Source organism: Emydura macquarii, unplaced genomic scaffold, assembly GCF_026122565.2.
Source record: "Emydura macquarii macquarii isolate MOO-44397 ecotype Brisbane River unplaced genomic scaffold, CSIRO-AGI_Emac_v2 contig_2676, whole genome shotgun sequence".
Classification (NCBI taxonomy): domain Eukaryota; kingdom Metazoa; phylum Chordata; order Testudines; family Chelidae; genus Emydura; species Emydura macquarii.
Window position 1 is genome coordinate 46,411,581 of NW_027132813.1, and position 12,055 is coordinate 46,423,635.

Consider the following 12,055-nt stretch of genomic DNA (forward strand, 5'->3'; position numbering starts at 1 on the left):
TTTTAACTGACTAGGAAACAGCACAATTCTTCCTCAGGTGACCACTGAAGTCTGACAAGGACATCCAAAGCTCAGCGGACGCCCACCCACCATCGCCCTTACAAATAACACTCGCTGTCATGGGAAATTAACAGTCCAAAGGCACTCAGCTTCAATAGCAGCTGCAGCCACGGTGGCAGGGGAGAGAGATTTGCCCCCACGCTCCCCACAGGTCAATCTCCAGTCACCTGAGAACATGGCTCCTGGTAACATGCCCTTCCCCCCACTGAGAGCATCGACTTCAGGGCTCTTCCAATGACAACACTTTACAGGCTCCCACTCCTGTGCAACTGTTTCATTCAGCTGAAGCAAGGAAGGAGCAGGGCCTGCTAAGCCCCCCGCCTCTGCTTCCCACCACTCCAGCTCTCTGGGACTTCAGATTCCAGTTTGCCCCATGTGGGATGAGAGTGGTAGCAGCTCCAGCCTTTAAACGCCACTTCCCTATGAGGACTCTCACTCAGCAGCTTTAGGGTCCCACCTTCACAGCTTCCAGCACCTTGATAATATTTGCAGTCATTCATCAGCAACTCTCTCTGCCTCGGCAGAGAGAACTTCAGTTTATTAACGGCACAACTATATACTTAAACAACCCATAACAAAGCACCCAGAGCTCTTTACAAACCTAGGTGTCCGTAAAATCTTTTGTTACCCCATCTGATCTTTTTGTAAGCCCTCTTACTCCCTTCTTTTGTCTCCTATCACTCACTTAATTTAATGCACATTCCTGCTCCCATTAAAGACAAAATATTTGCCTTTGGATGCAGACGATGCCCTTAAGCTCTGATCCTGTAAACATTTACATGCTTGCTTAACATTAAGCACAAGTTGTCCTGATGACTTGAATGGTTCTACTCATGTGAATAAAGTTATGCATGCACGTAAGTGTTGCAGGATCAAGGCCTTAGATTTTATGACTGGTGAAATGCATTAGCCTGTCAACAGGTATCTAGACCCAAGGTGAGAGATACATTAAATATATGTATTTAATGGGATACTTGGTGAAAGTGTGTGTATTATAGCAGTCTGGGTATTGGATTGAGATACAGTTACCCCGAGCTTTATGCTAATGTCATCAGTATCATGGCAAATCCCAAAGGGAGATGTCCTCCTTGCAGTGATCCATGGATCAATTTCTAGTTAGGTCATTAATGCGGGTTAGCTGGATGTTCAATCTATGTCCATCAGTGATGATATATCACACCACTGAAACTTTTGATGACCACCAGATTCCTGGCAGTGTAGCAGCATTCCTTAATAAACATGCTCTGTAATTCATTGGTTTTCCATCCTAATAACACATCTGTAACCAAGCCGGTGGCTTTCTTGGTACAGACATATTATTCGAATGGAAGACCAAACCAGGGCTGATGGACGTGGCTGTGGGTTCAGCTATGAATATTCTTATTTCTGATCTTGTCCTGCTACTTAATGTGGAGCAGCTTATGCAGATGACAAGAATAACAAATGTTAAGCCGCCGCTCTTCAACCTTCCTCGGTGCCCGTATTTCACTGCTGTACAATAGAGGTGGTATAACTGAGGTGCTATAGATCCACAGCTTTGCAGAAAGCTTGATGTCATGACATTCCCCCATGGAGGCCATATTTACATTGTGGCTGGGAGCAAGCTGGATAGACAAACTCAGGCTAGCTCCGCAGCGTGGACATTGCAGCTCTGGTGGATACTTGGGCTATCCATCCAATCTTAGACCCAGAGTGTTGGGTGGGCTTGAGAGCACAAGCTGCCCCCTGAGCCATGACTTCTACACTGCTATTTTTAGCATGCTCGCTGGAGCAAAGCTAGCACCAGCCTCTCTTCCTTTTAGGCGGTTTTGGCAGCTGGTGTTACAGAGGAGGTGAGACTATATGACCTAGTGGTCTCTTCTGGCCATAAAAACTCTATGACTCTGAGCTGGGTTGGAGGCTTGCTCCTAGCTGCTGTGTAGACGTATCCTGAAGGGGCCAAAACATGGCAGCAGGGGCTGCTATGTGAGTATCTACATCTTTTGAGCATCCTCTGGCACTGTCTCTGATGCTTCCCAAGTATACAGCTGTTGCCACCTGCTCAATATCCCATCCAGACAAATTAATACTGAACTTGTAATCTGCAGCTGGAGGCTGCTTGATGGAAATGGCTAGGGACTTAGTTTTATCCAGGTTATTAACAGACCAATGTGCGCTGCTTCTTGCCTGACTAGATTGCTTTATACTAGTGCAACCCCAATTACACTAACGGATTTGTGAAGTAAATCAGGCCCTTAACTAAGGCTCTTAGATTGTAGTTCTTTGGTGAAGGAATTTTGCCTGTTATTTGTTAAGGAAACTGCCACCTACTTCAAGGACATTAGCCTATTAACAGATACCTAGATCTAAGATGATAGATACATTAGAAATACATATCTTTTTATGGGATCCATGGTAAAAGCATGTTATTATAGCAGCCTGGGTATTGTGTGGAGAATCAGGAACCTCAACTGACTATTGGCTGTATTTGCACATTTCAAATCTCTTGCATTGTCTTCAGATTACATTGAAATGTATGGGGATTTTTTTTTATAGTCATTTGTTTTCTATTTCTCTAACATTTCCTCAGTTATTTCTCAGGCAAAGTCCCTCTCTGTGCCTTTTAAGCTGTATATCTGGAACCACTCTTGTTTTTGATGAATATTTTGTGTACTTGCAGTTTAACTGTTTCCATTTGTAGATAGAATACTTTCTTAAGCTGTTGGTGATTTTTTTGATGACTCTATAAATAGGTGACCTATGTATCTCATAATACAAATAAACAGGGATAATTTGAACTGGTATGAAAGGAAAACAATTCCTCTTCCTTGAATATGCATGATGACTTTGGGCCAGATTTTGCTTTTTACACCATCATGAAACTGAAGAAAGTTCTCTGGCCAGAGTCTTCTCTATTTCACTGGAATAAATCCAGAGAAACTCCACTGACATCTACCTCTCTATTGCCACATTCTTAACTCTGTTTCTCTGGTGTGGATCCAGGATAAATAACTCCAGTGACACAGCTCAACAGAAGCTGCAGTATAAGCTTTGATTTGGTTACTTTGTAAAGTGCCATGCACTTTATGGCACTGTATTAAAGCATAACAAAGTGGTTTCTGCATTGCCTTCTAATGATGGCTATTTATTCACTTCCATGGAGCTTCCAGTGTGCCCCCTAAATAGAGAGCTGAATATCAGACAGCAGAACCCTTCGGAAGGGTATCATTATTTTAACTATCTGTTCAAAAGTGCTTAACAGTCCCTTGGAAAGCCTTTATCAGAATTACATCTGGAGATTATGACAGAACTGATGTACTCCAGAAACGTTTTAGTCCCTTGCCTACTACAGGTCACTATAATCTGAAAGCTGCACAGCCTGACTGCTGCTAAGGTGAATGTCTCTTGACTGCAGCGGGATCCATGGGGTCAGTTGTTATACAGTCTCTGTTGCCTAAAAGCACTACTGTCCTGCAGGGGGAATGGTTTGGCTATTTTTGGAGGAGAGGAGAGAGGTAGGAAGACCGTAAAGCCTGGGATACTTTTCCCTGGAGGCCAGAAATGACAGGACGTAATAGGCAACGCAAAGTAGTTATAATAATACCTCGCTCTTACAGAATGCCTTTTCAACTTCAAATCTCAAAGCATTTTTACAAAGAAGTCAGTGTCATGATCCTATGAAACTATAAAATGCTATGATGGAAACTGGCACCTCTTGTGGATCCCTTGCAATTCCAAACAGGTATCGGAATATAATTAAACAGTGTTTTTCAGTCTTTGAAGTTTAACTTCATAATGGTCATTCTAGTATGGCCTGTCCGAATCTTCGTGTGGCATCACCACAACCCCCATCAGCACCACTGCATGTCCCCTCTGAGCATGGCAAATGGCTGACATCTGGTGGAGGCTGGCCACTTCTTTCCATTGACTCATTCTGATCTACTCTTTACACTCCCCAGCAGCCAAAACCCTTAGGCACCCTCTACAGTAACAAGAGCTCTCACTGCACAACCCCTCCAAAAAACCCCAAATCGCAGCAGCAAGCCTCAGAGCCTGGATCTACAGACCTGGGCTCGTGCAATGGTGCTAAAAACAGCAGTGTAGATGTTCTGCTCAGACAGGAGTACAGGCTCTGAGATCTATCTCCCATGCCAGGTTTCAGAGCCTGACCTCCAGCTGAAGTGGGAACGTCTACGCTGCTATTTTTAGCACCGTAGCACAAGCATAGGTCTGTAGCCCTAGGCTCTGAGACTTGCTGGTTCAGGTTGGTGTCTTTTTTTGCAGTGTAGACATACACTTATAGTCCAGCCTCAGGAACTGAAGATTTTGCACCTAAGAGCATTGTTTTATTGATGGGGGGGGGGACGACACACCAATTACAGTATATGTTTGGTGTAATTTTTATGCCTATTATTGTTGAAGAACTGCATGGGATTGTTGACTTTAATGGTAATCACACTGATAAAACCCTATCGTTGACGTTTTCCCTACTTAGTGGCAAGGTGAGCCCTGATGTGTGACAACACTTATACAAGTCATGAAGGAGACTCTGCAGCTCTGAGCTTCTTTGAAAAGTCTGCTCTGCAAATTACTGAGCAGACATTCTGTTAATATCTTGTTAAAATGAGTATTTGTAAACTAGAAATCAACCTTTCTGTGACCAAAGATCAAAGCCATGGAAGTGTCTTTGAAAACCTTTTCAAGTAGTTACAGTTCTGTAATCCTTTGCAACAAAAGAGGGTGTTCTGAAAAGTTTCCTAACTCGCTCACTAACAACACAATCCTGGGTTTTCACTCAATGTAACCAGAGATTTTATACTGAATCTCACTAGAGGTTCTATTTGTTTGTAGCTCTTTAGTGGGCAATCCACAGTTTTCGCTCATAGCAGCCAAATGAGAAATTCTATTCAGAATCTGACCCTGTACTGATCAACGTGGTATCTGACGCCCTGACATTAACCATCCAAATGTGCATATGAGGATTACAGGGATAGGCAAATGCTCAAATCAGCTAGAAAGAACAGGGTAACGCACCTCTTTTATGTAGAAAGGTTAATCATGCTTACAAGTAGAATTTCTACAGTGTTACTCTGTGATGTGATTCTAGCAGGGCTCATTGATTTATTCTCTCAATTTAGTGGCACAAGCTAGAATTGCTACTTTGATTAACAACTCCACATGTCCTTTCAAACCACTACTCACTTCTGCCTCTCAATGTTATTGTCTATCCTAAATTTTGTAGAGCCAAAAGATTATTTTAATCATTATAAACTAGGCAATCTTTTTGATAAAGTAACCTATTTTTCCCCACCCAACCTCAATCTCATTTTCAAAACTGATTTAGGAACTTCAGCACCTAAATCCCATTGACTGTCAATGAGATTTTGCAATCAATGGAAGTTAGGAGTCAAAAGAGAAGCTAGAAGCATAAATACTTTTGAGGATTTGGGCCTAAGTGCCTACATTACTTTTGAAAAGGGGATTTAGGCTCCTAAGTCACTTAGGCACTTATGAAAATGTCACCCTTTTTGTACTATGGAATTTTACAATTCTGTATTAAACACAGTTTTAAAAACTGTATAGCATCTAGAGTGTCAGACAGGTGCTGATAAACAGATATAAATAAATTAAATTAAATAGGCAGCATACCATGTACTAGTACAGTATCTTCACCAGTTAAAAGTAGAGGGGGATTTTAATTTTTTTGAAGTGGTCAGAATGCAATTACCTAAACTGGAATTTGGCCAAGATTCAATTAGCTCGTGTTTATTTGGTTTGCCTGGCTTTCCTAGAGTCTGGCTCAGTTTGGGATTTGGATGAAAACTACCCAAGGAGCAATCCAAGAAAATAGGAAAAGTAACATCTGACTTTTCAGTTGTGGGGCATGTCTGCCTTTTGTTTCTATGATTCGCAACCAGGGCCCAAGCATAATTTTTTCGGGGCCAGTACAAACTTGTAACACGGGCCCCCTCCCACACACATACCACTGTCCCTCATCCCATACATACAATCTCATGAGCCATGAAACATTTTTTCCTCATGGTAATGGGGCTTGCAGCCTCGGCTGGGTCCCCCAAGGCCTTCAGGCCCCGGTAAAGTCTACCCTTCTCCCCCATGTGGGAGCCCTGTTCACAACCCAGGCACCTTCTTGGAGGATGTGCTCGGATCATTGCTTCAGAAGCAGCAATGGCGAGAGTGATTTTTTTTCCACTCTGCAGATTGTTGTGTCTGTTTTTGTTACCTTCAGGCTACTATAATGCAACCTGTTTGAGATGTGAAGACCATTCAGTCCCATCAGCTAGTGCAGGATGTGGGTCTTTGCTAATTACTGGTGCTTCACATAGGATATGTTCCCCCCAAGTGCTCTGCAGACTGCACTGCCTTAATTAATTCATGTTGCAAGGCAAAGGGTAAATGTTGATCTTTTTTAGTTTAGGTTATAGGTACTTTAAAGACTGCCATGTTTTACCCCCTAGATGGCTATCCCTATGTTGATTGCTGCACGGGTAGGATGGTAAGGTTTCATTGGAGGGCCTCTGACAATGGAATTCACTACTGCTCTTGGTCTGTTACAGCCAAAGCTTGCTGGCTTTCTTGGCACACTGCAAGGCCCATTTAGTCAGCCTGTTTCTAAACAGATAGGGTTTTGGTCTCCTTTTTCTGCAGTAGGATTGGGGATCTTAGTTTAGGTAAATTTTTTGATATGACATCATAGACCCCAATCATTACAAGGAGTAGGCTGAATTTTAGATCTTCACTGAGACTCCTTAATGTCAGTAGGGCTCTGCTTAGACATGTAGGCCTGCCAGTGTGGACAGCTTTGTGGGATTCAGGCTTTAGATTGCGGTGTTGGTATGCACTAGATATAAATCAAGTAGTAAAAACAAATAAAAGGTACCATTTACTTACGCTCCTTGATGTGAACTGAGAGTGGGGTTTTCAAAAGCCCTCAGTGCTGGCCTAACTCTGCTCCCACTGAATGGAGAGAGTGGGAGTTCTAACACTGAATTGATTGGAAGCAGACTAACTGTCCCTGGATTTCTCTCCCCCTCCCACCAAAGGTCAAACTTCCCTGTTTTGCCCTCTGCACCTCTGAGCGGTGCAGCCTTTGTGAAGTTATGTGAAGTTGAATTTAACAAACAGAAAAGGTTTGGATTTCATTCACAACCGCATACAAATTAGCCTCCCTTCCCTCTACTGCACCATTCAGGGTCCTGGGATCTTCAGTTCTCCTACCCTCCCATCTCTACACCTGAGAGAGGGTGCATAACAAGCAGCAGTCATTTTAGCCAGAGGCTGAGGTACAGTATGAGCTGAATATTTAAAATACAAGCCCATCTTCCCTAAGGCAGGTCTCTCTACAAACAAACTCTTATGGCGAAAGAGGCCTTCCTACCTTAAAGTGTGCATTTGGTATGATGTTTCCCCATTCAGATTCCTAGCTCCATTTTAAGAGAATTTTAGTCTAGATCCAATATATTTATGTCCCTCCATCATAAACATCCACAGTTGACATTACACCATATAGTTTATGCAAGCGATGGGTTCCATACATATCAAAATGGCAGTTAAAAAATCTTTGGCTGAGACAGCCGTAAGACTTTCCTTCACTATTTAGAGTCTGATTCTGATGTCAGTTACATCTTTTACACTGGTGTCATGCTACCAAGCAGAATGGAGTCTCTCCTGATTTACATCATTATAAATGAGATAAGTATCCAATATCTAGACTTTTCATTTTTTCTTGGGAAAGTCTCTGAATGTTTTAGTTAGGTGCAGTACGCGGATAAAGGGGATAATGCATAATGTCATTCTCCCTTCTGCTTTTGTCAGGTAAGCGATACCATTCTAGATTGATGTGCAGAACAAATGTAAATTATACCGAGCATTTAAAATGGGTTTTGAAAAACAGCATGACAATCCATTCCCTTCTAAAAGATTCCATAAAGCCGATTCACAACTAAAAAAAAAAAAAAAAAGCATTATTTAGCATGAAAGGAGTATGGTAATTTCATTACATTAACCTAAATTATTCTGGTTCAGTGTTGTTAGCTTTTGAAAGGGAATTATTCTTTCTGAAACAAATCCCACTAGAATTCTTCAATCCTGATGGATTTGGAAGATAAAAAGAGTGAGCTAAACTACCAGTACCTTCAGTGCCCTCGGAAGAAGCAGGAATACCTTATCTTCCACGGATATCACCTCAGAATTGTGGCACATGTTAGTATCATTTGTATTATTTATGTCACAGTACTGCCTAGAGATCCCAGCTGAGCAGGATGGGCTGCTCCTCTGGAAAACTGTCCTAGTAAAAATGTTCAAATATTGGCAATGATGCACTTCTGATTTTGGCCCAGAGACTTCCTGGGAGTTGGATCCGCTTTCTCTAGACTGCACTAGGTCGAAATTTGGACCACTTAGGCTATGTCTACACTTGGAGCTGGAGGTAGGTATAGCTGCACTAGCTCTCCTCAAGCTAGCATGCTAAAAATAGTAGTGTAGCCCCAGTAGAACAGTCAGCAGCACGAGCTAGCCATGCTGAGTACAAATCTGGGTGAACCCCCTGGCTACGTACATGGGGTGGCAAGCCCATGCTGCTGCTTGCCGCCGCCTGTGCTACCCCAGCCACATTACTATTTTTAGCATGCTGGCTTGATGAGAGCCAGTAGCAGGGAATCACACTCTCAGCTCATAGTGCAGACATGCCCTTGACATAAACCCTCAGCGCAGCCATTACATAATCAAGGCAGGAATAAGCATGAATAACTCCACGGATTTGAGACGCGTTGCCAAGCGCTTGCATTAGATCTGGATTTGACACCCTGATCTCTGAAGGTGACAGAATCCACTCACCTGTGTGGCCAATGCCGGCTGCAAAATCAGTATTTGTGTGATGCTGCCTTCTGCAGTAGTGGCCCACCAGTCACTTACAGGAAGAGGTGCCCTGGCCGGCACCAGTTCAGTGCAACACGGTGACGCCACAATGGCGGGTGGATTATAAATCAACAGGGATACATAATAAAATGGAAAACCTGCATGTTATGCACATAGCATGTCTTTCTCTCCCTCCCATCAACCCTTCCTATCACCAGCTCACCCAGCTGTTAGGCCTGCTCTTTGTTTGTAAGTTCTCTGAAGTAAGAACTCTTTTATTGTAAGTTTATACTGTCCCCAATATGATGGGGTCCTGATTCTGATTTGATGCTAGCACCACACAAAATTATTAATGACTAAATAATACATATTTAATACCAATCATGAATAACAGCTCCTAGTTTAAAAGTAAAGAATGCTGGAATGAGAGTGAGAGAACTGACGGGGGGAATATGAACAAGATCAAAGAGAGTCCCTTCATAGGTAGAAAAAAAAAGAGAGAATCTTTAACTGAGCTATACTTTGACTGACAGTAGCTTAGTTACTGGTCAGTGATTCAGACAGAGAGGGAGTCTATCTAGATTTTCTCTATCTGTATGCAAGTCAGATCCCTAAATAATTTGCATTAGTTTGCAAGTTATTCTCACAAGAGGTGTTGAATTGCAACTGTTTAAGGGCAAGTGACAACTTGTATTTTCTTTCCTGAAGAGACAAAAACTAGAACAGACAAGGTAGACCTAAATATATCAGGATAACCCCAAAATGAGCAGGCTAAATATTATCCCTTCAGGATGTTCTCTGAAGCAGATGTTTGTCTGGAGTTGAAGTGCTGTGCGTATTTTGTTTAAAATTTTTTGGGGGGCTTGATGCCCATATTATCCAGGCAAGTTAGAAAGCTGGAAAACATGCTTTTCTCCAAGCAGATCTGATAGCTTCTAGTAGAGACTAAAGTTGCAAATTCTGATCTAGTGAGCAGGAGAGATAACAAGCACTCCCCTCCCCCACTCCCAATATTTTGGAGAGATAGACATAGAGGCTCTCTCATTCCCCCACACTATTATTCATGGTGATGGACAAAGATGCGTAAAATGAGGTGGAAAGCCCCAAAAGGAGCAGAAAGGGGAGAAACAGCTGTAGGCATGACTCCCCATCCTACTCCTGGCGCCTCTGGAGGTCCTCAATCTGTGTGTGGTCAGTACTCTGCAGAGCATGAGGGTGAAGGGATAGATGGTGTCAGGGACAGGGGTAGAGAGGAGGAGCAGCTGCTTGGTACAGCGTACTCCCTTCTCTAACCAGCAGAATTTCTGTTAGAATACAGAGGTGAAGATCCTGCTGCTAGAATTGGCATTATTGCCTTTTGCTCCATGCTCTCGACTCCCTCATGGAAGGGGAGAAGAGTTTATGCAGAGCAGACTGGCCAAGGGCAGCATGGATACTAAGGGAGGGAGAATGGCCGCCAGGCTTTTGTACAGAGGAAACCCTCCGTGTTATTGGAACTTTCTTTCTGTACAGATCCCAATGACCCAGGCAGTTTAGAAGCCACCACCCCTGCTTCCTCCATGGTCATCCAGCCATCTGTAAGGCAGATTCTCAGCTGGGGCCTGATCCAAAGCCTATTGAAGTCAATGAAAGCCCAATGGCTTCAATGGATTTTGGATTCGGTCCCTGGTATATTCCCACTGAAGTATGTCAGGTTTACTCCATCTGAGTATGTGGCCTGATGTGAGGTGAACCCCATGGAGTTTCTCCAAGTCTTCTGTCTCCTTTGTCCAAGATATACCACAGGAGGGTACAATGTGGTCCCTAGGAACTTCCTTTGCTTTCTATCTCACCTAATTTCTATTCTTGACTCTTTGTAAGTTTAAGATCCTTAAGTTTTGTTCTGACCAACTCCTGCCCCTACACTATAACCCCCTTTTCTTTTCAAATGGCAAGGATGTCTGTTTGAAGAGACATTTATTTTGTTAGACCTCTGATACTGTTTTTTTTTTTATTGTTATCACACTTGGCATCTCCCAGCACATTGAAAAGACTCTTTCAAGTGCATGCAACTTCAGAATGTATTCTGTGATGGCAATTCTGATCACAATCTATATGGAGACAAGCTTCATGGATACTAGAAAAAACACAGCCTGCCATGATCATGTTATTTTGGAAAGTTTAACACGTTGGTTGGTTGGTCAACAGCTCTGTTTAAAATATGTCCAGATTTCATAGTTTTATTTAGAATACCAGAAAGTTATCTTTTTCTTTGGGAAGAGCTCCACTGAGTGAAGTTGTAAATTTAATCCCTCCCCCGCATTTTTTTTAAAACTATGACTTGTAAAACTTTATCTTTTGCTGACCCATCCATGAATATGAACTTAGAAATGTAGAAAAAAGGCATGCAATATTAGAACTAATAATTATGACTGAACAATTAAATTATTTTACTACTTTATACAACAGTGATAGGATAATTCTGAATTAGTTACATAAATCGTTCCTAAAATTTCCTATCACTCTTATGTTATTTAAAATTTCTTACACATCAATTAGTTTGAAATAATAAGACTTTAGGCTATCCATTAATTGCTGCACTGTAGACATGACCTGTATTTAACGTTAAGCAATAAAAATTAAGCTGAAGCACCAACGAATCTTGGCTACCAGAAAAAGGTTTCTTCAGCCTTCGAATAACAAAGAAAAGATAATGGGAGCAACGAATACACAAGAGACTCTCAATTTACCACTTTCTGCTGTTACATGCTGCAGCTATAAGCTTCTGCTTTTATCTATATATGTTGTATTTTCCATGTATTTTTTTCCAGATTATACAGTAAAACTACTTTCAGCCAAAAGTCCTATGCTGAAAGAAATATATTATTACTGTAAAGGGAGGTCAGCTTCATAAGTAAGCCCAAGATCTCGCAATAGATATGCAAGGTAAATGTGGATGGGAGGAGCTTTAAATAGCTAAAGTCTTGTCTACACTAGCACTTATACTGGCAAAACTTTTGTCGTTCAGGAGTGTGGAAAAACACCCCCCTCCCCAGTGACATAAATTTTGCCAGCATAAGCGCTTGTGTGGACAGCACTATGTCAGCGGGAGATGCTCTTTCGCCGACACAGGTACTGTCATACCGATACAGCTGTGCCACTA

The 12,055-nt window shown here is 42.2% G+C and overlaps 1 protein-coding gene across 7 annotated transcripts in view; it reads right to left on the minus strand.

Annotated features, from left to right (window-relative positions):
* The window catches only part of PLCB1 (phospholipase C beta 1), a 642,689-nt gene that overhangs the window by 18,249 nt on the left and 612,385 nt on the right, over positions 1 to 12,055 (minus strand). The window contains exon 33 of one of the 7 annotated variants that reach the window (XM_067565314.1): positions 7,399 to 7,999. The exons of the other annotated variants lie outside the window; for them this stretch is intronic. The gene's annotated coding sequence lies outside the window, so the exon portion shown is untranslated. Of the gene's footprint in view, positions 1 to 7,398; positions 8,000 to 12,055 lie in introns of those variants that run through there. 7 annotated transcript variants of the gene reach the window in all.